At 40.4% G+C, this 9,507-nt stretch overlaps 1 non-coding gene across 1 annotated transcript; it reads left to right on the top strand.

The window, feature by feature from the left end:
• Nucleotides 1-4,691: 4,691 nt before the first annotated feature.
• On the top strand, nt 4,692-4,762 carry trnag-gcc (transfer RNA glycine (anticodon GCC)). The gene has a single exon. It is a non-coding gene; the product is annotated as a tRNA-Gly (tRNA).
• The last annotated feature ends 4,745 nt before the right edge of the window (nt 4,763-9,507 follow it).

The following is a 9,507-nucleotide window of genomic DNA, read 5'->3' on the forward strand; positions in this document are numbered from 1 at the left end:
GAACCCACCACAGCAACATGGAGAGGACAAGGGACTTTTTAGAAAAGAGGAGTCCTTACCTCTTTTTAGAAGCGTCCGCCTATCTTTTCCTCTCCATGTCCGTGTGGTTTAATTTAGATGGATACTTCTTCATCATTTGGGTCATGTATCCGCCAATCTGCCTCCTCCTTTTTAGAGGACGTTGTAAACCTTTAGGAACAATATGATCTAGCAACAAGGTTATGTCACTGTAATTAGGCTTAAGACAATCGAGAACAAGGCTTGCCTTTCTTCTAAATTCTTTACGGTCATCAGGCAATTTAGGAAAAGACTTAACTAATGCAAATAATTCACTAGGAGACCAATGTCAATGTACATATGCTGGAGTTCCTTCTGGACCTGGAAAAGTGCACATAGGCATTTCACAAACAAGTGAAAAGGCTTTGGCTCCGGACCGCTTTCTAATTTCGGTGGAGACTTTTTCTTTTTAGTACGCATGGCCATGACTTTAGCTGCAGCTTGCTGTTCTTTACTTTCAAGACTAGTCTTTTTTGAAGCTTCCCATTATTTCTGTGATTCCTCTTTCCATTCCATAAGTTTTCCAATTCAATTTCTTTCCATTCTTCTCCTTCTCTTCTAAGTTTCCCCTTCTTCAGGAAACTTCTTTTTCCTAATTCAACTTTCCTCTGTCGATTCTGATTCACTTACAAAGATAGTTATAGTTATAGTTATATACTTCATAGTTATGGGCCCCTAATTATCATATATAAATTGTGTGCAAGTTCCCTTACAGCTATTACCCTAGCTTTACAGTTCATGAACATAATTTTTTTTTTTACTCTAACCCAGGCTATAATTGTTTCTCTGAATTTGTCGTACATGTACTTTTGCTGGACTGCTCGGTCCCATTTTCGTCTCTGAATTTTAATTTCCCATTTTTACCGATCGGTGCCTTAGAACCTTATCACATTAACTACTCCGCAGAGCAAAAACCACACGTCTGTGTTAAGATAAGTTCTTTATATGAGTCCTGGACTCATCAAACCCGCGTGAGAACACCCCTGTGGCTCGCTTCTCAAACTATTAATTTTAAAGGATCACTTACTGACGTCAGACAACTGCCAATTCTCCAGACGCGTCTCTGGAAGGATAAACAGTTTATCCTCCGAGGTTCGTCCAATTTGCTAAAATTGTCCGGGTCCGGATGGAGTTTCAGCAGCCGTTCGCGCTCAGGTTTGTGATCCCGGACGAGCCCCCAAATTGTCATGGAAATATAACTATCAAGGAAGCCACAAGAGAGAGTTCTCACCTGAGTAAGGTCTTTATTTCAATATTGCAATATTGGGAGCCCTGCTGCCACTTCGCAAAGTGCAACCAGAGACTCAATTTGTTACAAGCAGAACAGGGTTTTTATAAGACGTTGCGCTGTAAAAAAGTTCAGCACTTGGTCCCTTCTAAAACTTCCCCTTTCTCTAAGAGAAAACAGATTACATCATAGAGCGAGAGAAGAAAAACTAGATTTGTTATTCAAAGCTTATCAGTTACTTTCAGCTAATTCTAATGACCCAGACAGCATATATTGTTTTGGTACATTGTCTTCTAAACTAACCTAAACAGTGTACTTTGTTGACAAACTGATTTCTAAAATTCTGCACGTACTGTAGCACAGCAGTTATATCCTTGAAATATATTATCTAAAAGCACCAATATATTTTTTTCAAAGCTCTCTACATTTTTAAGAATCAATTTACTTATTAGATTTCCACTTCAGACATCAGGTACTACTGTTGTATTTATGAAAAAGAAACAAAACAAAAAACATACTAACAACTGTGCCATCCTACTCCTTAGTTAATACATTTTATTATTCATAAACAGTTAACATTGTTAGCAAAATATTTTGAATTATATTTAACCCTATTTTTTCTTTAGTTTTGTATTTAACTTTAATTTAATATTATTGATTGCTAATAGTTTATGCTAACACCTAACTTTCTTAATTAGATGTATTTAAAACAGTGAACTAAGTGTAACATACTATTCAGAAATACAATCGAAAATAGTTTTGTGGTGTTTGTATGGATGAAACGTTTCTAAAATGTATAACGTAACAAAATTAAAGACGATTAAAATCTGTAATCTTTCCACTTGTAATGTCATTAGACAGAACAACACGTTTCTGGTTTGTTTTAATTAGTATTAGTTAGTAGTTAGTAGTTTTAATTTAATTAGTATTGCAATTCGCACTGATTCCCTTGCGAAGATATGGACTTAAGAATATTCGTGCCTGGTCAAAAAATGGCATTAAGCACTTAAAATTAATATGGTTAATAATAGTAAACTGTAACATGCTGTAACAAGATCGGTTAAACAGCGAAGAAAATGCTTTCAGAGAAAATGTTTCAGGTGTGAAGAACATAGATCTCCAATGCAATTTCAACCAAACCTGTTCGCACACACCCTGCCCCCACTACCATTAGAATATACACAAAGCACTGAAATCTTTCGAGCTAATGATCAGGTGACCCGAGAGAGAGCGAGAGAAACACCAAGGGGTGCGGAACCAGGGAACTATTTACATGGAAAACGGGCGATCTCCCCAGACTGTCCGCCCGTTTCACTGTTACCTGGATACCTCTTTATTTAGAACTCACAAACACTGATTTTTAGTTTCGAAGGATTCAAGTAGGGTTTTAGATGAAAAGCAGCGACCTTAATCAAGCCCAAATCATAATTGAACCCATTCAGAGCCTACATTACATTTTAGCGTTTCATTCTGAGCAGAAGACCCTCACACCTGAAGAAGGCTTGCGTTTTCTCTCTTCTCTTTTAAGCATGTGTACAATGTGTAATACAATTACAATGTGTAATTACAATGCTGTAATACAATTTGAATCGTATGAGGGTGGGGGGGAGGTGTCTTTCGCTGGAAATCTCGCCTGCTTCTACTTTACGAGTACAACCCCCTCTCTGCCGGAGTGCTGGCTGTGACGAATTAAACCGGTTTCACAGGTTTCAATCACAGACCATGTGACATGGGAGTCAGGAAACTAACACACAGCGCCACCAGATTTGATAACACTATAAAAACGCTATAAAATAATGTGACTAGGCACATAACAAGTTTACAGCACAGTACAATAATAAATGCTGACCATGACTTTAGAAGCATAAATTGCCTTACACTCAATTTAAACACAAGCTGTCTTTAGCCCTCTAAGCTGGTTCATACAGAAATGTAGAGATCCAGGCTCAGAACACGCAGCTTCATTAGCGAATACATATGCAGGACAACTAGAGAAGACGTTTTACAGAGGATGGATTTTTAGAAACATCCCATCAGTGACATCACTGAAGTCAACTCCTAGGTACTGTAACTGTCGTGTGGATAGTTTCACAAGAATCAGACAAAGGTTTAAGCATCGCTTGTTCTAGATAAAACTGCAAAAAAAACAACAACAACCCATAATGTACTTCTTTGCAGCTCTGTTTGCCCAAATCATATATTCACAACGTGAAATCTAGAAAATAATATTACGTAACCAAAATCCGCAATATGAAAACAGAACCTGTGTAATTGTTGATGGATGATGTACTCGTAACATTTTTTCAAGACGAACTACAACATTTAAAAAATGACTTGTATGTACTTGATATCTCTAATCAATCCACGGGTCCCAGCACAAAACGAAACTAAAACGCATACCGTTTCGCGCTTCTTATTAGTTGCTCAAAAGTAATTTGACCGTATGAAATGCATAATATAAACCTAGAAACATATACGTGAGCAGTACTTAAGCACTGTAGTATCGGTGTTAAGACATACCTCTCAAATACTGTAAATCAAGTTAAAAATATCTCAAGACCGATTCTGGTCATAATGAAACCATGTTTCGTGTATGTTTTCTTTAAAGTACCGAGACCAGCCATATACTGTATGTTTATGTTCCAAAATTAATATCGTTTATGGCCTTCACACGCGTTGCAGTATGCTCCTATTCTTTTTATCCTCAGCTACTAAGATTTCCCTTCAGTGGTAAAATTAGATATGAATATTCAATACTTAAACGGGCACAGTTAAGACATTAAATATACATATACATACTGTATACAGTACAGTTTTCATACGGTAATATGTTTATGTTCCTAAATCAATCTCTTTTATGAGCATGTGAAAGGCATGGTGAATCGATTCTCAAAAATTACTGTACTTTGCATGATTGGAAACAAATGCGTGATTGCGAAATGCTGTGGTGTTACTTTTACAAAGACGGTCAATGAAAAAAAGAATGTTGATTAGGGCAATACTTTGAGTTTACACTTACAGCTTGTCCAAGGTCATTCATTATTAATACTATTAGTAATATCTTCGTTAAAGACTTTGATGGCCACAGCTCAAACATGAGAGGTTGAGCTTTATTAGCTCCACCTTGCGGAAATTCCGGATACTATTATTTTGCTTGTCGTATTATAGGAGAATTTACGGTAACTCGCGGTATTTACCGGTAGCTTGCGGTAGACTGCGTACAGCGTACCGCAAAATAATGCAGTATCACCCGCGCATTTTGAATGGCTGCATCTGTAGGCTGCCAAAAGTCTCCGAAACCAAATTTTGATAGCAGAAAATTCTCACTCGTCCAGAAGTTCCCTTGGGACCCAACATCCAGCACAGAGTGGTAAAAAAGCGTCTTTTTTGTAGACCCTTGCGGCGTGCATTGGTGGTTCAGTGGTAGAATTCTCGTCTGCCACGCGGGAGGCCCGGGTTCGATTCCCGGCCAATGCAGTGGCTTTTGCAGCGAGCAGCTCCATCACTTGCATCCCCTTTCAACTCGCAACTGAAAACCCACTGAAGCTTAGAAGCTGTGAGCCAGGTCAGTACCCGGATGAGGGTGACCTACAGGGAAAAGCAAAGCTCACAGCTGGAAGCGGTGTTAATGGAGCCAGCGGTGGGGCGCTCACCCTGAGGTCTATGCGGGTCCCAATGCCCCAGTATAGTGACGGAGACGCTGTGTGGTAAAAAGGCGCCGTCTTTTGGATGAGATGTAAAACCGAGGTCATAGCTCTCTGTGGTCATTAAAAGTGACCACCAAAACCTTTGACAAAAGCTCTTGGTAATTGATGGTCTTCAATAATGCTTCTCCTTTAGGTACATTTGAAATCAGCTGAAAAATGCTGTGAAATGGGGGGGCACTTCAGGCCAGTGTAGGATTTGGGTTACAAGAACCATTAAACAGCACGAGAAAGCCCGTACACTGAATCGCAGGGCTTTCTATTCAAAAAAGGACAAAAGAAACTTCCCTGAATTCCATTTTTTGCAGCACAGAGAGGACAATCGGCATGAGGCCTGTGAGCTCAGTTGGTTAGAGCGTGGTGCAAATAACACCAAGGTCGCGGGTTCAATCCCCGTTCGGGCCAGGCGGTCTCTTCCTGTCTTGCCAAAACCCGTTGCTTTCTTGCTGTGGTGAGATTGGTGGTAATGCAAAGACGCCACATACTGCCGACAGACGAGAGTGCTGTGGGAGAAGAGAGAAGTGATTGAAGAGTGTCCTAGGTGGAGCCAAGATGAAGTGTCACAATTGCCCAGGGGAGGATTTCAAATGTTTAAGATGGTAAAAATAACCGGAAGTGATCCCCCAGTCCGGCGCAGTCTGATGTACTTCTGTCATATAAAGTGAAACTAGATGTCGAACTGGAGCCTCACCATTTGCATAAGTGAGGCTCCAGTTATACATCTAGTTTCACTTTAAATGACAAAACTGAAGAGACTTAAAAGAGCTGGAGAGGATTTCTTACAACTTTTGAGCCAGCACAGTTTTCGAAAACGTTTTCTTCACGCTGCACTATACAACACAGACAGCCAAGAGTCTCCAAAACAAAACGAATTGACAGATAGGAGAAAAGTCCCACTCGTCCTAAAGTTCCCAAAATCCAGCACTGAGCGTAAACAAAGTGTTCAAGTAGCGTGGGAATGCTACCCCTAATGCTAGCTGGAGTTTGAGCGTCTGGTTCAGAGTTTGCTCAAGAGTTTACCTTTCACAGATGCGCAAAGATGAATGTTGAGGGTGCACGCTTCAAGGCGCCTTACAGTGCAGGGAGTGATTAGAGACGATTCGTGACGTGTGCTCGTTCCCATATACCGTACGCCCCGGGTTGCAGTGCTAGGATGACGTCCAATACCGCTTCAGCACGTAACGGCATTATATTCAAGTGCAGGACATGAGGGTTTTATTTTGTTCGTTTTGTTCTGCTCTGCTTTGCTTTGTTTTGCTTTCCATGGCGTTTGTAAGAGCGTCAATAAAAAGGCGATTCCTGCGTCTAACACGAATGTAAGAGCTATTTCAAGTGCGGCTTCTAAAATGCTTGTAGACTTTTGTCTGTTGTTGATTGTGTTTTTGTGTCTAACAAAGTGCCATTTTCCTGTCCAGACGGGGAGACTTTATCATTCCCATATGAAGCAACCCTTAAGTCCTCTGAGGCGTGTCTGTCTGCAAGGTTTATATTTTGGAAAGGTTTTTTTTTTTAACGGAGAACGACTTTGAAAAAGATTTCCGCCGGCGTCTCGCGATCCGTGTGAGATTGTAGCAAGAACATGGTGCGGCTTCTTAAATGCTTGTGGACATTTGTCTGTTGTTGATTGTTTCTTTGTGTCTAACAAAGTGCCATTTTCCTGTCCGGACGGGGAGACTTTATCATTCCCACATGAAGCCACCCTTAAGTCCTCTGAGGCGTGTCTGTCTGCAAGGCTTGTATTTTGGAAAGGTTTTTTTTTTAATGGAGAACGACTTTGAAAAAGGTTTCCGCCGGCGTCTCGCGATCCATGTGAGATTGTAGCAAGAACGCAGCAACGGCGGCGCTCGCTGTAGTCGTGGCCGAGTGGTTAAGACGATGAACTAGAAATCCATTGGGGTCTCCCCGGGCAGGTTCGAATCCTGCCGACTACGGTGTCCTCCTCACGTCGTTGTGTGCCGGCGCAAGCAAGGAAAAGTGCCTTTCTGCTTTTCCTGGTGGTTTTAAAACGCGAGATCGCTTGTACCCGCTGCCTTGGAAAGAAATGTCTACATGTTTACTTGCACATTGTCTATTGTTTGTTTGTACATTGTCTTGATGCACTGTTTGCACTTTGTCTTGTTTTTTACACTTGTTTTACAATCGAGAGACCTTCTGTAAGTAAGAATTCCATTGTACCAGTACCGGTTACATATGGCAATAAAGTTCAAGTTCAAATGCTTCAGCGTCCGCAAACGGCATTTTGCAGCTGGAAGCAGATGGCGACGCTTTTTGCGGTCGCGTGTCTTGTGCCCCATTTCCGGCCTTTAACATCGAATCAATAAAGCTGTTAGAACCGACACCATAGGTGCTTTTCTTACAACTTTTGATCTGACTCAGTTTCGGAATGCAATTCCTGAACACTGCGAGAGACAACCTACAGATGCAGCCATTCAAAATGAGCGGTAAAAACCCGTGGTACAGTAACCAACCCGCAGGGCACCGTAGGGCACCGCGGTAAGTGATTGGCTGGCCAAAATGACCGACAGGGGCACTCGTGGTGCATTGGTTGGTAGTGAAAAGATTTAATCATCTAATGTCTTTACTGTGCACATTTCAATCTGCTTAGTTTTGAATATTTATATGGAATTGTACCACTAAAGGGAAATTTTAGTAGCTGAGCATAAAAAGAAGAGGAGCATAACGCATCTGAAGGTCATAAACGATATTAATTTAGGAACATAAACATTACTGTATGTACATAAACTGTACTGTGTATGGCTGGTCTTGATAGTTTAAAGAAAAAATACACACCAGTCTTCCATTTCTCCCTAAACATTTTAAGCATGAAAGTTGTATGAAACGGTACCCAAATATGTGATTGCTGTATAGAATGAATTTTAATTTTTAAAAATTATTTAACACGAAAATTAAGCTGTTTACATCTTCCGCCTGAGAACAGTCACCCGTTGCTACCCAACGCAGAAACACAGCCACTAACTAGCAAAGAGAGGATATTAGCTAGCTAATATGATAAAGAAATAAATGATTATTGTGTTTATTTCTTTTGCACAATATTTGAACATTTCCATCGATTGTACAAGCACTTGGAAACTGTCCAATCCCTAGTTCATCAAGCATTTACCGGTCTGGTGCCGGTCTGTGTCTTCTAGGATATAATGCCAGCAAACTCTTGTTTTTATGTCCACTATAACTACGCTGGGCAAACGTTCCGAGTTCAAATTCTTCCAGCACGGGGGTACCTTTAAAGCGGAGACGACGGCACCGAAATTTTTTGGCGCGCCTTCTCTTTAAAGCCCTGGCCAAATATGAAGACAGTACGTACAGTTATAATTCAAACGGAATTAAAAACTACACATCCCAGTTACCATGGTGGTGCTTGTGATCATTGCGTTTAACCAACAAAACAGGGCGAAAAATCAGTCACATGACTTTGGGGCAGAGTTTCGAAAGCTTAACCTATCAGCAACAAAGCGAAATTTACACGATAGGCTACCTCAAACTGTCAGTTACACGACTGTGTATGTCGCTTAAGCCACTCCTATTTGGCATTTTAGTTATGGAGGCGAGAAGACGCCCCCTCTCTGGGTGTCTGATTTGCCGCCATCTTTAACTGTTCGGTGTCCGAATCGGAGTAGCTACGCGTACGAAATAAAGTTAATCCCAACTACAAAACATATATTTTTGTGGTAAGAGGGCGCAAAACATCAGTATTTACTGCTATTAATTACTGTACGATTTATAGTTGAAATCTGAGCCTAGATATAAAGTTAGATATAAAGTTAAAATCTCGACAAAGCAATGTAGGAAATACAGAGAAAATAAATCCTTTCTGACATCTAAAATCAGTTTCGATCAAGGTCTCTAAAACGAACAAGAAAAAGAGGATTTTCGGAGGGCAATTACGCTGTGTTTATATAGAATAACTGATTTATGAGCAATCTAATTTCTTGTTCGTTTAAAACAGTGAAATGTCAGCTGCAAAAGATCGCACCAGAAACAGCACTCTCTCTGCCTGTCATAGACGTTCAGGAAAGGCTGAATGAAGTCATGTCAAGTACAATAATTCGGTGATCAATAATAACAGTTGTAGGACAGTATACAGATGCAGCCATTCAAAATGAGTGAGGTATTTCGCGGCATACCCCGGTGGGCGTGTCGCAGTATCACGCAGTATGACGCATTTAACGTGGTGTCACGTGGTTAACTATCCGGCGTCGCCTTGTAAAACCGCCAGGGGGAGCTTAACCTCTCATGTACAGCATTTGAGCCTTTAATTTTGAACTGTGTATTACAGCATGTTAATCATCAGTCATTAAAATGTTGGTATATTTTATGAAAGCAAGATTGCTCAGTTGGACAAAAGTACACAACCTACCTTTATCAGAAATATTTATGCATCAAAGCCTTTACTGAAGATATTACTAATAGTATTAATAATGGATGACTTTGGACAAGCTGTATACTCAAAGTATAATTTCTTTAGCACATTTGTACAAGCACTAGGAATCTGTCAAAGCC

Source organism: Atractosteus spatula, unplaced genomic scaffold (genome assembly GCF_055471065.1).
Source record: "Atractosteus spatula isolate fAtrSpa1 unplaced genomic scaffold, fAtrSpa1.hap1 Scaffold_68, whole genome shotgun sequence".
Taxonomy (NCBI): Eukaryota; Metazoa; Chordata; class Actinopteri; order Semionotiformes; family Lepisosteidae; genus Atractosteus; species Atractosteus spatula.